This window comes from Etheostoma spectabile, chromosome 1 (assembly GCF_008692095.1).
Source record: "Etheostoma spectabile isolate EspeVRDwgs_2016 chromosome 1, UIUC_Espe_1.0, whole genome shotgun sequence".
Classification (NCBI taxonomy): domain Eukaryota; kingdom Metazoa; phylum Chordata; class Actinopteri; order Perciformes; family Percidae; genus Etheostoma; species Etheostoma spectabile.
In genome coordinates this window covers 569,086-581,774 of record NC_045733.1, presented here as the reverse complement: position 1 = coordinate 581,774, position 12,689 = coordinate 569,086, and the positions used below count along the sequence as shown (strand labels likewise).

Sequence of the window (12,689 nt, the reverse complement as noted above, 5' to 3'; positions counted from 1 at the left end):
ATAAAAGTCATTTAATGTATTTACAGTGGTTACTAGCAGGTGGGGGAACAAATCAATACAGCATAGTATCGCAATATTTTCAGTGGCAATACTGTATCGATACACAGGCGCCAAATATCAATCTTTTATTATATATATGTTGGTCAGTTTGTCTGCTTGACAATGCTTTTTGCTGCAATAAAATTGAAGTGATTGAAGTGAACAGAGAAATGGATCTTTTTAGATAAAACAGATGTTGACAAAGTTTCCTTTCATTTGAAATTGGTAAAAATTAGAAGTTGAAAAAAGGAATAAATTGCAATATATAGCAGAATATTGCAATATGTTTAAAATCGCAATAAAATCGTATCGTGACATAAGTATCGTGATGATATTTTATTGGGAGGCGTCTGGTGATTTCCCCTAGTGGTTACAACAAATAAAAAAGTAAGAGAACAGAGTTGGCTTTAAGAGATTATGACAAGAACAAATAGCTGGTGTAGTAAATCCTCATATTAATTTGAAAAATGGACAACAAATTATACAAAAGCATCATTCAGACGATCTTCATGTCATTCTGTGAGGTCTCGTGCATATAAAAAGTCTTTTAATGGTTACACTGCGGCTTGAAAAAGAAAATGGCAGTAAAAATGTCAACAGCCTTTTTCAAATCCCATGGTTCACGCGTGCCAACCTGGTTGGCAATGGTGCACCTGGACTAGCAGCTGCCCTCTCCATTAGTCCCTGAGTGCTGGTACCCCGGTTTCCACTCAGGCAGGTGAGATGTTGGATGAAGGAAAAGTGTTGCGTGTCAGGTAGAGACAAGGGGAAGATGGAAAGGAGAGCGGGACCTTTCCTCCTCAGAGGGACAGAACAAACACACAGGCCACACAATCCCACTACTGTTGTAATGTTGTACTTGGCAGACTGTGTGACGGCAAAATGGCATCCCTCCTCACCCCACCGCACATCTACACTCCCACCATACTGCCTTCCCAGTCCATACCTCCAGCTCAAATGGAAGGCAGCCTATTGAGTTTAACAGAAAAGAACAAGGCCATTCATTGCTGTTTCACCCCAGGAACTGCCAAGCCTCAACCCCACCACAGCTGGCTGCTGACCCTTCCCTCCCTGCAGGTTTGCGTCACACACCGCTGTGTCAATGTTTGGTACAAAAGTGTGGTTGGTGGAAGGAGAGAAAGTGGGTGTAGCTTGGGATTTGTCATGTGCTGTTCCAAAACCAGCTAAAATAAAAAAGGAATAAATTGGTCAAAATCGGGCCTTCAGAAAAACAGTGAGCAAGGACTACCAAAGAAATGCCTGCTTGGTTTTCTCTGAAGCCAGTTATTAAAGTATAATGGTTTGCAGCAGGGTTATTAAACACAGCTTATATCCAACATTAATAACAAGTGTTTCGGGAATCTATAGAGGAATTGGTGTTCATGGGAACTGCTGTCATTGGATTTACAGCTAGCCTTTGCGCAGTGTTACATCTCCATCTCTTTTCTCTCTCAGGTGCTACTTCTGGGACGGTCCCCTGTGGTGAAAGAAGTTAAGCTATGAGGGCACTTTTGTTGAACTGAGCTGTGAAAAAACTGAAATATGCTGTGTTTACAGCAGGTTATGTGAGAGGACAAGCCTCCAGAGGCAGATACTAGGCAGGCAGGGCACTGGAGCATAAATCTGAATAACGATTCACTGTTCTTAGCTGAATCAAAACCTTGTATCTTAGAGGGTTGTGCTGCTGAGCTCAATAAAGACCCATTGGTTCCCAAGACGGGGCTGAATTGAAAATAATACATGGGAAAACTTGCTTCTGGCAAGTAAACACATTTAGATACTACTTAACAGCAGTTAGTTAAGAGCACAATGGTTACCTTAATCTAACTCACCTTCAATATGTTTAACTTTAGCAGATTGAAGAAAAATGATTAGTAAGTAGCAGAAAAAGTGTGCTATACACAAGTCTGGACTGAGAAGTGCAAGTCTAATGCGGCGAGGGAGCTGAGGGAGAAGCCATCCATCTTGACTTTCAAAATATCTCTTCAACTTCCACTTCACCAAAAGTCTGTGGAAAGCACTGTTGTATTTTCAAAAGGAAGTGGCAGTTATAGTCATGCATAATAACATAGGAAAAGTTTTGTTTATCGGTACCAGTGATTTAGGCTTTTAATATTTAATTTCCAACCCCAAGGCGTTGTTTTGAAGCAAAAACTCCCCACCCAAAGGTAAGTGAATATTCCTTCACCACATCCTCCATGTGTTGTTTAAGTGCTCAGAGATGGAAGCATGTCTGAATTAGAGTGAATGACTAAATCCGTAATTCACGTGCTTTGTACACACAGTAAGCTTGGCTGTTGGTTCTTGTAAAGCAGAGGGTGCTGCAGGCGACAGAATGAAATTCCTGGGTCACTAAACACACGGATGATGACGAGAGAACGCAGCCTCCTCACACACAATGTATGCAAACAGCATATATTTCTGAAATCAAACTTATAAACGTGAAATATAAACTGACAGCGACAGCATAGAGTGAGATTAATTCCTCACTTGTCAAACTGGACTCCAAACTGCTGTCTGTTACATGAAATGTATTCGGAAGAAAGTTGCAAGAAACAGCATGAGGCCCCTATAATAACCAGTAATGGGTTCATCCTTGAAAACCACATTAGATCTTAAGAGCCACATGAAAGTACAAATCTTGCTAGTAACAGGTAATTATGCACCCGGTCTGAATGGATCCATGCCTGTAAATGACACTATTATTTTGGATTCAAAGAAACATGGAGTTACAGGAATCAACAGTCTCATGGGTTGTGTTGCTTGTTTTACACACAGACAGACAGAGCACAGACAGTGCTTGCACGTGTGCGTATGTGTCTGTGTGCATGCCTGTAGTGCACATTGCAAATGTGTGTGTGTGTGTCAATAAATCAGGGCATGTTTATTCGCAGCACCATGTGTGTTCCAGACAGCATAAAATGAGTTAACAGTGTCTGGAGGAATGTCTCTGTGAGAAAGGAAAGACGGAAGTTAAAAAAAACACTTCATGGTGTAAATAAGAACACAGAAACAGAAAGCACAGTACAAAAATCAGCCCCGCAAGTTAAAAGTGCATTGGCAGTTTTTGAACACCAGTATCGATGTGAATTTTTTGTATTAGTTAAACATGTTTAACATTGTGTTTAAACAACATTATGTAACTCTTTTACCATGAGAAACATCATTGTGATGCTACTCTGACTTAAAACAGGGAGAATGGTGCCTCTGTTATTTCTAGTGCGTGCCCCAAATGCCTCGCACAATGTAGCTTTACGCCACTATCCATTGGATCATAGTTCATGGGAAAAAATGAATGCTGGTGGGGATGCGGCGGCAGCGGTCTCATGCGAGAGCTGGAGCAGGGCGAGCAGGCAACAGGACCGGGTTCAGCAGCCACTCCGGACATCATTGCAGAGGCTAGAAACCGATATGCACACTAAAGGAGCTAAGAAGAGAAAAGGAGAGAGTGACCGTGTTGCCATCGGACAACCTTTAGTGCCTTTCAGTCGTTGGTGAGAGCTTTGCGAAATAAAATCTGTCCATCTTGCTGTTGGACTTGGCAGTTATATTAGTTGGCTTGCTATGTCTTGTGTTGTTGCACTTGCTTGATGTTTGGCTGTGTTAGCAAAGTTGTACAGCAGTCTATATTTACGACAGCGGTTTAAAGGTGATCTGCACTCTGAAACTCTAGGGGTGCATTGCAATCGCAATAATATCAAAAGTGCCGCAGTGTTGCTTTAAATAATGCAAAAGTTGTCCCAAGTTATTTTTTCCAGTTTGTCAGTTCTACCCACCAACACCATGAACTGTCACCATGAAACAAAAAGGTCCCTCTTTTTTTTTTTCCTTTCCTTCCATTTACTCCTTTCATCTCTGTCTCTCTCTGTGCCCTCCTGTATTTTTTCTATTTCTCCATCTCGACACATGAGGGATTTGGTGTGGAGCCAGAGTGTTGACAAACATACACTTAACAGGCCAGGGAATTCTTTCCAAATCAAATAATCAACCAGGGAAAACATGATTAGAGGGCCAAAAAGAAAGGGCTCAGTTCAGCAGTCTAAGTGAATCAACAGTACCGGCCAAACAGAAACATACCACACACTGCCGGGCTGATTCATTCACTCTGCTAAGGTCACAACTGGTACTATTGACACAACCGTTTTCTGTTTGGTATTCCCTCTATTCCGTTCAATGTGATTAATCTTACTGTAATTAGAAAGAAAATAGAGCGGCTTATAAACGTAAAATGTAAAAAGTAACAAAACTGATTCAGTCAACATTGACTAAGCACATGTAAGCCTTACAACATGTTGCTGGTTGAAAGCTGAATTGAAAAAGATACATGTCAGAGCAGGTCGGAGAATGTTCATACTTTTTTAATACCATAGAATGATATTCATTCATTTTAATTGATCCCAAATTCTCAAATCAATGTAATTTGCTTTCTAGCCGGGACACTATGTTTTACATCCTGAAGAGTGCAATACAACTTTGTAACAAATGCTGAGTCCAATGATGCCACAAGCTACTCAAATAGCAGTCCATGCACGCTACAGGGGCCTATTTGCACCTTCAATTCAGAAAATGGGTAAAGCACCACCTGCAAACAGCAGGACATGTAAACAAGCACACATGGATAGTACCATGGTCCTGGCGGAGGAGGCTTCTTGACAACACAGACGACTGACACTGTTGACTTGTTTCACATTCCTGAGTCACCCCCTCCACCACCCCCTAAATCTAAGCTTGAGTGTGAAATACCACAGGAGGGTGGTCTCTGCACTTTTAACTCCTCACCTTTCTGCCTGTCCAGAGTGCAGCCCAGCTGAAGTAATTAGGCCTGATAGAGATCACTTCTTATATTAAACCACACTGACATTAAAGCCAGTCACATGTCCCCGGGCCAGTGCTCGTTGAAGCCTGTAACTAACTTACGGCTGCCACTGCTGCTGTGACTGTGGATCAAATTTAGGATGAACTCCCTCCCCTAAAATAAAACCACTGGATACGGTTACATACTCTGCTCCCACTAAATAAAGTCCCCACTTATTTTTGGCCTTCATCTGTTCCACTGATCCAGTAATAAGGCTAGCAAGATGAGGGGAAAAATATCTCCTATCACTGCATATAGTACACACATAAACAGGCACCCAGACATACACAAGCCAGCGTTTTAACATTTAACTTAATTTTTGTGGTTTTGAGGGCTGATTTGGGCTCTAAGAATTTTGATAATGGGATATTTACATGGACAAAGCTAAGATGGAGCACATCACCTGCTTCATGGAGCAAAACACTCCACTCTCTTTCTCTCTCTCTCTCTCTCTCTCACACACACAGTTTCAGCAACAACTACCTCAAAGCATTGCTCCTTCCATTCATTTTCTGTATCTATCGTTTTCCCATTTAATTGTCTCCTCTCTGTTTTTTTTATTTTTCTTCCTTTCTTCATGCTTCCTCCTTCCACCCTGTTGTATCCTGACTTTCCTTCCTACTTTCATTTCCTCCTAGTTTTTTTCCCTCTGTCACTCTCTATTCTCCGTCCCTGTCCTCGACTCTCACCTACCTCAGCTCCAGCCCTCTGCCGTAACTCGACACTTTCTCACACAGCGAGCGCCTGATCTGCCAAGTTGTTTCCCTGTGTTGCTCCACTGTTGCCATGGTGAGACTCTGTGTGTGTGTGTGTGTGTGTGTGTGTGTGTGTGTGTGTGTGTGTGTGAGCAGCTACGTACACTCACGTTGATGTAAACTACAGCCCTGAAGCGCTTGTGTTGGAGATGGAGTGTGTGTGTGTGTGTGTTTATTAGAATAGAATTGAGGAACACTAACTGTGGTGAAAGGGTGTCCTTTAAAAGTTGTGATATGTGTTTATCTGTGTGTGTGTGTGTATGTGTGTGTGTGTGTGTGTGTGTGTGTGTGTGTGTGTGTGTGTGTGTGTGTGTGTGTGTGTGCATGCACATGTGAGTTTGTCTGGCTAGCATGTGTGTGCAACAGATGTAAAAACAGGAGCAATGGTGGTCAAGGTCACGAGTGGGCCCATTTTATCTGGCAGTGGTTTCCCTACTGTGGCACCACGAGCGGGGATCTATGGACACACACACACACACACACACACACACACACACACACACACACACACACAGGCTTGTTGTTTGCCCAGCACACTGGGGAGGGCAGAGAGAGCCAGGGGGCCGGTTGACTGTTTGTTTAAACAAGGTCAATACATGTGCATGCACATGCACATGCACATGCGCGTATGCGCGCGCGAGCACACACACACACACACACACACACAAAGGAGCGTTTACTGTATACTGCATGAGGGCTGTATATGGCCTTGCTAGACTGGTCCAAACTCAATTCCTCTTATTCCCATTCTATCCTCCCCCACTCTCCTTTTCACAGACACACACCTCTCTCTCTCTCTCTCTCTCTCTCTCTCTCTCCCCCTCTCAGTGACTGTTTTCTCGCTGTGCGCTAAGCCTGATTACAACAAATGAGAGCCAAGCTTCCAACATGTTTACATCAAATACAGCCCTGGGGCAAAGCAGCACTAGCTCCAGCCGGTTCACACAGTGCAAACCGCATGTCTCTGCATTGTTGTCTGTGTATCTCCCCATTATAGCAGCCAGTCTATTGACAGAGACAGCAGAGTGACAGATAGACCTGTCAAGGCAAGTGGCACAAGGCAAGAGGGCAAGTAAGAAGAAGAAAGAAAGCAGGTAAGACAGAGGTAGAGAGAGATGGCAAGAATAACAGAAGGGGTTAAAAGACACTGAAAATGTGAGATTGAATGACAGAGACAGAGATAGACAGCAATGGGCTCATGGCCATGGATTCAAGTGCTGGGATCATCTAATGCATCCAAGGCAGTGGAAATACAAGGCCATCTTGGACAGCTTCTGTCATATTCTCTTTCAAATCCTTGTTACCAGACACCACAGCCTCAATTAGATTTACTTTCGCAACAGGTTTAAAGATGGAAATCATATTTTTTCCAACTGTCTGTTTTCTAAAACCTGTGTTCTAAAAAAGCACAGCCCTATGTAGTGTTTGGGGTGGACTCATTTGTTTGTGTTTGGTGTACTGTATGCGTAAGTGTGACTGTTTCTTCACTGTATCAGACAGCCTTTTTCTGTTGTGTCTGCCTGCCTCAATGCTAACAGCAGGTAATACCAGAGGGGCTCCTTATATTTGTGTGGGTGCAGCAGCACTCAATTAAGCTGTTTAAATACGCACAAGGATACCTCAGCAAGCTAGAGAGGCTTTGGACTTATATGTCTCCTAGCAACAGGTGTACCGATTATGGTCTGCAGCTAGCCCCAGAGGAATGGCTAAAACAGCCAGTCAGCCAGGCACAAATGTAACCAGCCTGCAAACTGTACAATTACTTCAATGCTTGTTTTCAGCTGTGTAGAATGTATATTGTACAAACCATACACTCGTATATTGTATAGTGGAACATTGTTAATTCTCCAAATGTGTCTTTATTTTGTAAATAACATAAAGACATTATGAGGGGGATTTCTGTTACAGGTTTCCTATTGTATTGGGCTTTATACTTGAAGAAGCGGTAATTGTTCTAATGGATATAAAACCCACAAGACTGGTGGGCTTTAACAAAGCTTCACTGTGGCTAGGAACAATCTCAGTAGCCCTCAGTGTCAGTCTTTTAAAGAAATACACATTATTCCTCACAGGACCCAGAGCTGTAAAACATGTCCGTCAAAACAATTTAATGTAAACACTGTCATAGTTGGTGGTCTTTGTTTGTCTGGCTACCGTACACAAACAGAAAAAAACAGCTGACAGCTATGACAATTGCCAGCCGATTCTTTATTTCCCATCTCTCTTTAGATCGCTGATCAACAGCTGATCAACACCCTCACATCTTTCTTGTTGGTGCTAGCAGTCAAACTCCCAACACACTGCAGTCTCATGTCAGAGCACAAGTTACTATGACAGAATTCAAAGGCATAACCGCTTAACATATTGTACCATATATACTATACTATATTGCTTTCAAAGTTGAGTACACACACACACACACACACACACACACAAAGTACCATTTACAACATTGGCTTGTTGGAGTTTAATAATAAACGTATTAAACAAAATTTTTACATCATTATGACTTGAGCTCTAAAAGGATCTCCTCAGTGGCTCCTTTGCCGCTTAGTTTCTGTGGCTACGCTTCTTAACAGCTCCTACATCCTGTGTCTGGGGCCCAAAACCGCAGGTTGGAAATCACTGACCTAAAACTGCTCCTCAACTGAGCCATTAAATTCTACACAGACGTGCAGAAAAATTCACAAGACCATTCTCCGTGAGAAATCTGGATGAGAGCCACTGGGTGAGAGGTATGACTGAGGTATAACTAACTGCGCTGATACTCAAGCTGGTAGATGCCCACACATAAACTAAAAAAAACTGGATTATATCCAAAGTGTCGATTTTGAAAACCAACATTTGTTTACCAATCTACAATCCTGTCAAGGCATTTGATTAAAATGCAGTTGCTGGGTGAATTCAAAACAAAAGACCAATTTACCAATTTTAAAATGTGTTTCTAATAAGTGTTTGTTTCATTTAGGGGAGCTCTTAATAGTGTGTGTGTGTGTGTGTGTGTGTGTGTGTGTGTGTGTGTGTGTGTGTGTGTGTGTGTGTGTGTGTGGTTGTGTGTGTGTTGTGTGTGTGTGTGTGTGGTGTGTGTGTGTACGTTTGTGTGTGCGTGTGTGTGTGTGTGTGAGACAGTCATGTAAGAGTGTCTAATTGTCACTGTTATACAGTAAATTCTGTATTGTTGTGATGCTAATAACCCAGCTATTACATTTTTTACAGTTTAAAAATAGAACATTTTACAGGTGAAATTTAAAGTTACTATTACAGAATTTCGAGTTTCAAAACATGACCACAACCAAGAGCCCGAAAACAAAAAGCCAGTAGCTCCACAGTTTGCGTGACCACAATCTGATCAGTGAAACACCTGTTGGGCCTCCCACATACAGGTAAAAGTTAATAGTTGGCCAAACACAGGAAAGCAATGTATTGGTCCTTGGCAGAATAGAGAGTAGGGCTGTAACCATTCACAAAAACTTTGGTTCGATTCTGTTCACGATTTTTGACCCACGATTTTCATACAAACCTTGATTTTTTTTTTTTTGGGGGGGGGGGGGGGGTCGTGTCATAATACAACAGTTTCAGCATTTCACTATTGGCTACCACCACATGCACTTCACCCTCCATTTTTTCTGTCACTGTGGGTTTTGTACTGTCCCAAAATACAAATGTCTGTGTCAAGAAATCCTAGTTTGCAGACTTCAAACAGGCAATGAAGATGAGGATGAAGAAATCAAATGTATCCAGTGACAAACAACAGACACAGCCCTCATTCTGCCTAATGCAAACTGGGTTTTGCCCAACTAGCCTAATTACATTACCAGAATAATTTAGGGATTAAGACACCATGGAGAAAAACATTATAATTACTCTTCCTCCTCATACACACTAACAGAACAACACAAGCATTTTTAGAGATGTAACATATGTAAACTAGACCAGCACTACAGCCTCAAATATTGTCTTGTTTTTCTGTGACACAGCAGCTCAGCGGTGCATTGATCTGGGCAGCAGGGCAGCCACAAAAGAAAGTCATCACCATATCCAGATGGCAGCTATGCCATCATATGGTGACATCACACCACCAGAGTCAAGACCCAAGGTGAATGAAAGCTTGTAGAATTACAATCCATAGAAAGAGCAAGTTGCTCTTGCTGAACACCTGATCTGTTTTTTAGACCTCTCACTATATACCCATGTTTGCCATCATACAAAAGTTGTTAATTTTGCCCTCCAAAATTGTTAATGTCTGTCGTATGGCAAATGGAGTAAAACATGTCCAATCTATCTATTCAAATTCTGTGGCAGAGAAGCAGCATTCACACTTTGGCCTTAGTGTCCTTCAGCCTCCAGAAAAAAGCTTGCTGAACACCTACAGTGCACCTGGAACACACAATACGTACAAGCTTGTTAACGGTTTCAACTGCTCTGACCCTCTTCCATCCAATATAATATATAATGTCCCATGTTTTTGCTGTCGTTTATGCTTTTGCCGTTTGATGTTTTTTATTTTATTTGAACGAAGGTCTGACCTTATATCCAGCATCTCAAATTGTGTTCTTCTGATAACCTCAAACAATAATACAAAGCACAATGTGTATGTGTTGGTTTTGGTGTTTCTGTAAAAACAATAATGACATCACAGGGTGAAGAAATGACCTTTCAATATGGTACTTTTTTGCACAGTGCATCAAAAAACGGCTAAGAAGACCAACAATAGAGGACTGGGTGTTTAGTAAACGAAGACTCACTGTTAGACCTGCTGGACAAGTGCTGATACTATCACATAGCACAAGCCAGCTGTGCATTTTATGTTGACTGTTGAATGTTTTTTTTCAGTGGCTACACTATAAAAAGACACAAAGGTGGGTTGTGTGAGTTTATACTAAAATTATTCTGCAGCATTAAGTTTTTGTTACTTTGAGTTCAATCTGTGGTAATGCCACCACACTGAAAAGAATGGAGCGGTATGTTTAATAGCTGAACACAGAATGATGTAAAGAGTTCTTACATTTATCACATGTACTCTATAATCAAATTTTTAAAACAATCAATCAAACTCACTTACCCACATCCTCCCTCATAAAACGTTTTCACCCACACATTTTCCCTCACAGGGCTCTGCAAACCGCTGCTCGCGGCAAGCAAATGTTGTGTGTGTGCTTCTCTCACTTTGTCTGATCCCTCTGTCCGTGTGACAACACATTGCTGTTTGCCCATGTGATCATGAAAGTGCGTTCCAGCAGAAATATATTTCATTTTCAGCACTGGTAGTGGCAGCTCGTTGCTAAAGAATGTTTAGAGAAGAAGCATGGACTTCTTTCACTTTTTATAACAATACAACTATCTATACAGGTCTAGGCATCTGGCAAAATCATTTTATAGGAAATATATTGTAAGGCAATTAATCTAAAAAATACATTTAAAACACACATAGCAAACTTAACTTCTCTTGTGTCTTATCATCTGTTTTTGCCTCCTTGATCTAAACTGTGATTAGCAGTTTTTGGAGTTGCTTTAGATTTAGCCCATCAAAAACTCATAACCATAATAACATAAAACAAAAGAAAAGTTGGGCGCTAACAAACCGAGTCTGATGTCTTCACACCACACTAAAACCGAAAGCACTGCTATAGCCAAATAATTCCCTCTGGGGATGAGGAATGGGGGCAAGCGTGGCAAACGCTAAGGTTGAAAACATTTGACAGCTAAATTATGCATCGTCACATATGGCAGGATAGAATCTTGGTCTATCTGAGGTTGAAATGGTTAATGATTGGCCTGGAGGGAGCCTGCATGACTGAATGCATAAGGATATAGGCTGTTTCTAAAGCAACAAATGGCAGTAATTTGGGTTTCCTTGTTGTTTCAGGACATTTTGTGTCCACAGCTTTAGTAGTATCTGTATATTGTGCACAATGAGGGGTGACTGAGTTGGCCTAAGGACAAACCAACTTACCATGTCTAGTCCCGAGCAATGACAACACATGTTGCCCGCAACCAATAAAAAATAAACAATAATTAATAATAATAATAATAATTATACATAAATGTGGCTGTCCATTGCATTTTTACATGTATTACTAAAGATTTATATTAACATTTTCAAGAACCTTTATTTTGACAGATTTTTTCATGTGGGGTAATGGTGCACAAGGGGACCAATACTATACTGTATTTATAGCCATGAACAAACAAAGCATAACAATAGCAACAAGATGACACACTTCCATCTACATTTAGTTATTTATTTTTTAAGATTATTTTTCGGCATTTTACTTACACAGCTGAAGACATGAAAGAGGTGGGGGGGGGGGGGGGGGGACATGCAACAAAGGGCCACAGGTTGGAGTCAAACCCGTGGCCGCCGCGTCGAGGAGCAAACCTCCATATATGGTTGAGCACTCCACCAGGTGAGCTACCCAGACGCACAACATTTAGTTATTTAGACAAAATGCTTATTCAAATCTACAAAATATGAGAAAAAATGAGGTTGTCTTCTTGGCAAAGTTGGTAAAGTAGATGCAAGTGTGCAAGATAAACGGAGGATGTTGAACCCGTAATCCTACTGGGCTGATAAGACAGCTGACCAAACTGTCAGTCTGAAGTCAGCCATTGTTAGGTGCTACTACAATGGTCATGATCCAGCTCTAAGGTTCCGATCCTATCCTAACCATACACATAAAGGAAGCTTGTCACTGTGTTAAAAAATTAATGTGACTGAAATCCGCTAATGCTCCCCCCCCCCCCCCCCCCCTTCTCTCTGTCTATCTCTGTCTTTATATCTTTCTATCTCTCACTGGCTTGGAGAGAAAAGGAGGCAAAGCTCTATGCAGGCTAACCCATTCTCTCACAAGTGCTATCAAATGACAGGGCCACTGACTGGACTATAGTGAAAGCTCTCAGCTGTGTGTTTGTCCTCCTGCCTTAACAGGTTGACTGACAGTCTTGCTGCAGGAGAGGATCCATGTGACAATCCACACATGCAAATATGTTAAATAAAACCCTAAAGGTAATGTTCGTTCATTAAGTTCAATATCAGCATT

General features: G+C 41.6%; 1 protein-coding gene across 3 annotated transcripts in view; it reads right to left on the bottom strand.

Moving 5' to 3' along the window:
- The window catches only part of nfatc3a (nuclear factor of activated T cells 3a), a 62,325-nt gene that overhangs the window by 25,363 nt on the left and 24,273 nt on the right, over positions 1-12,689 (bottom strand). The gene's annotated exons all lie outside the window — the stretch shown is intronic.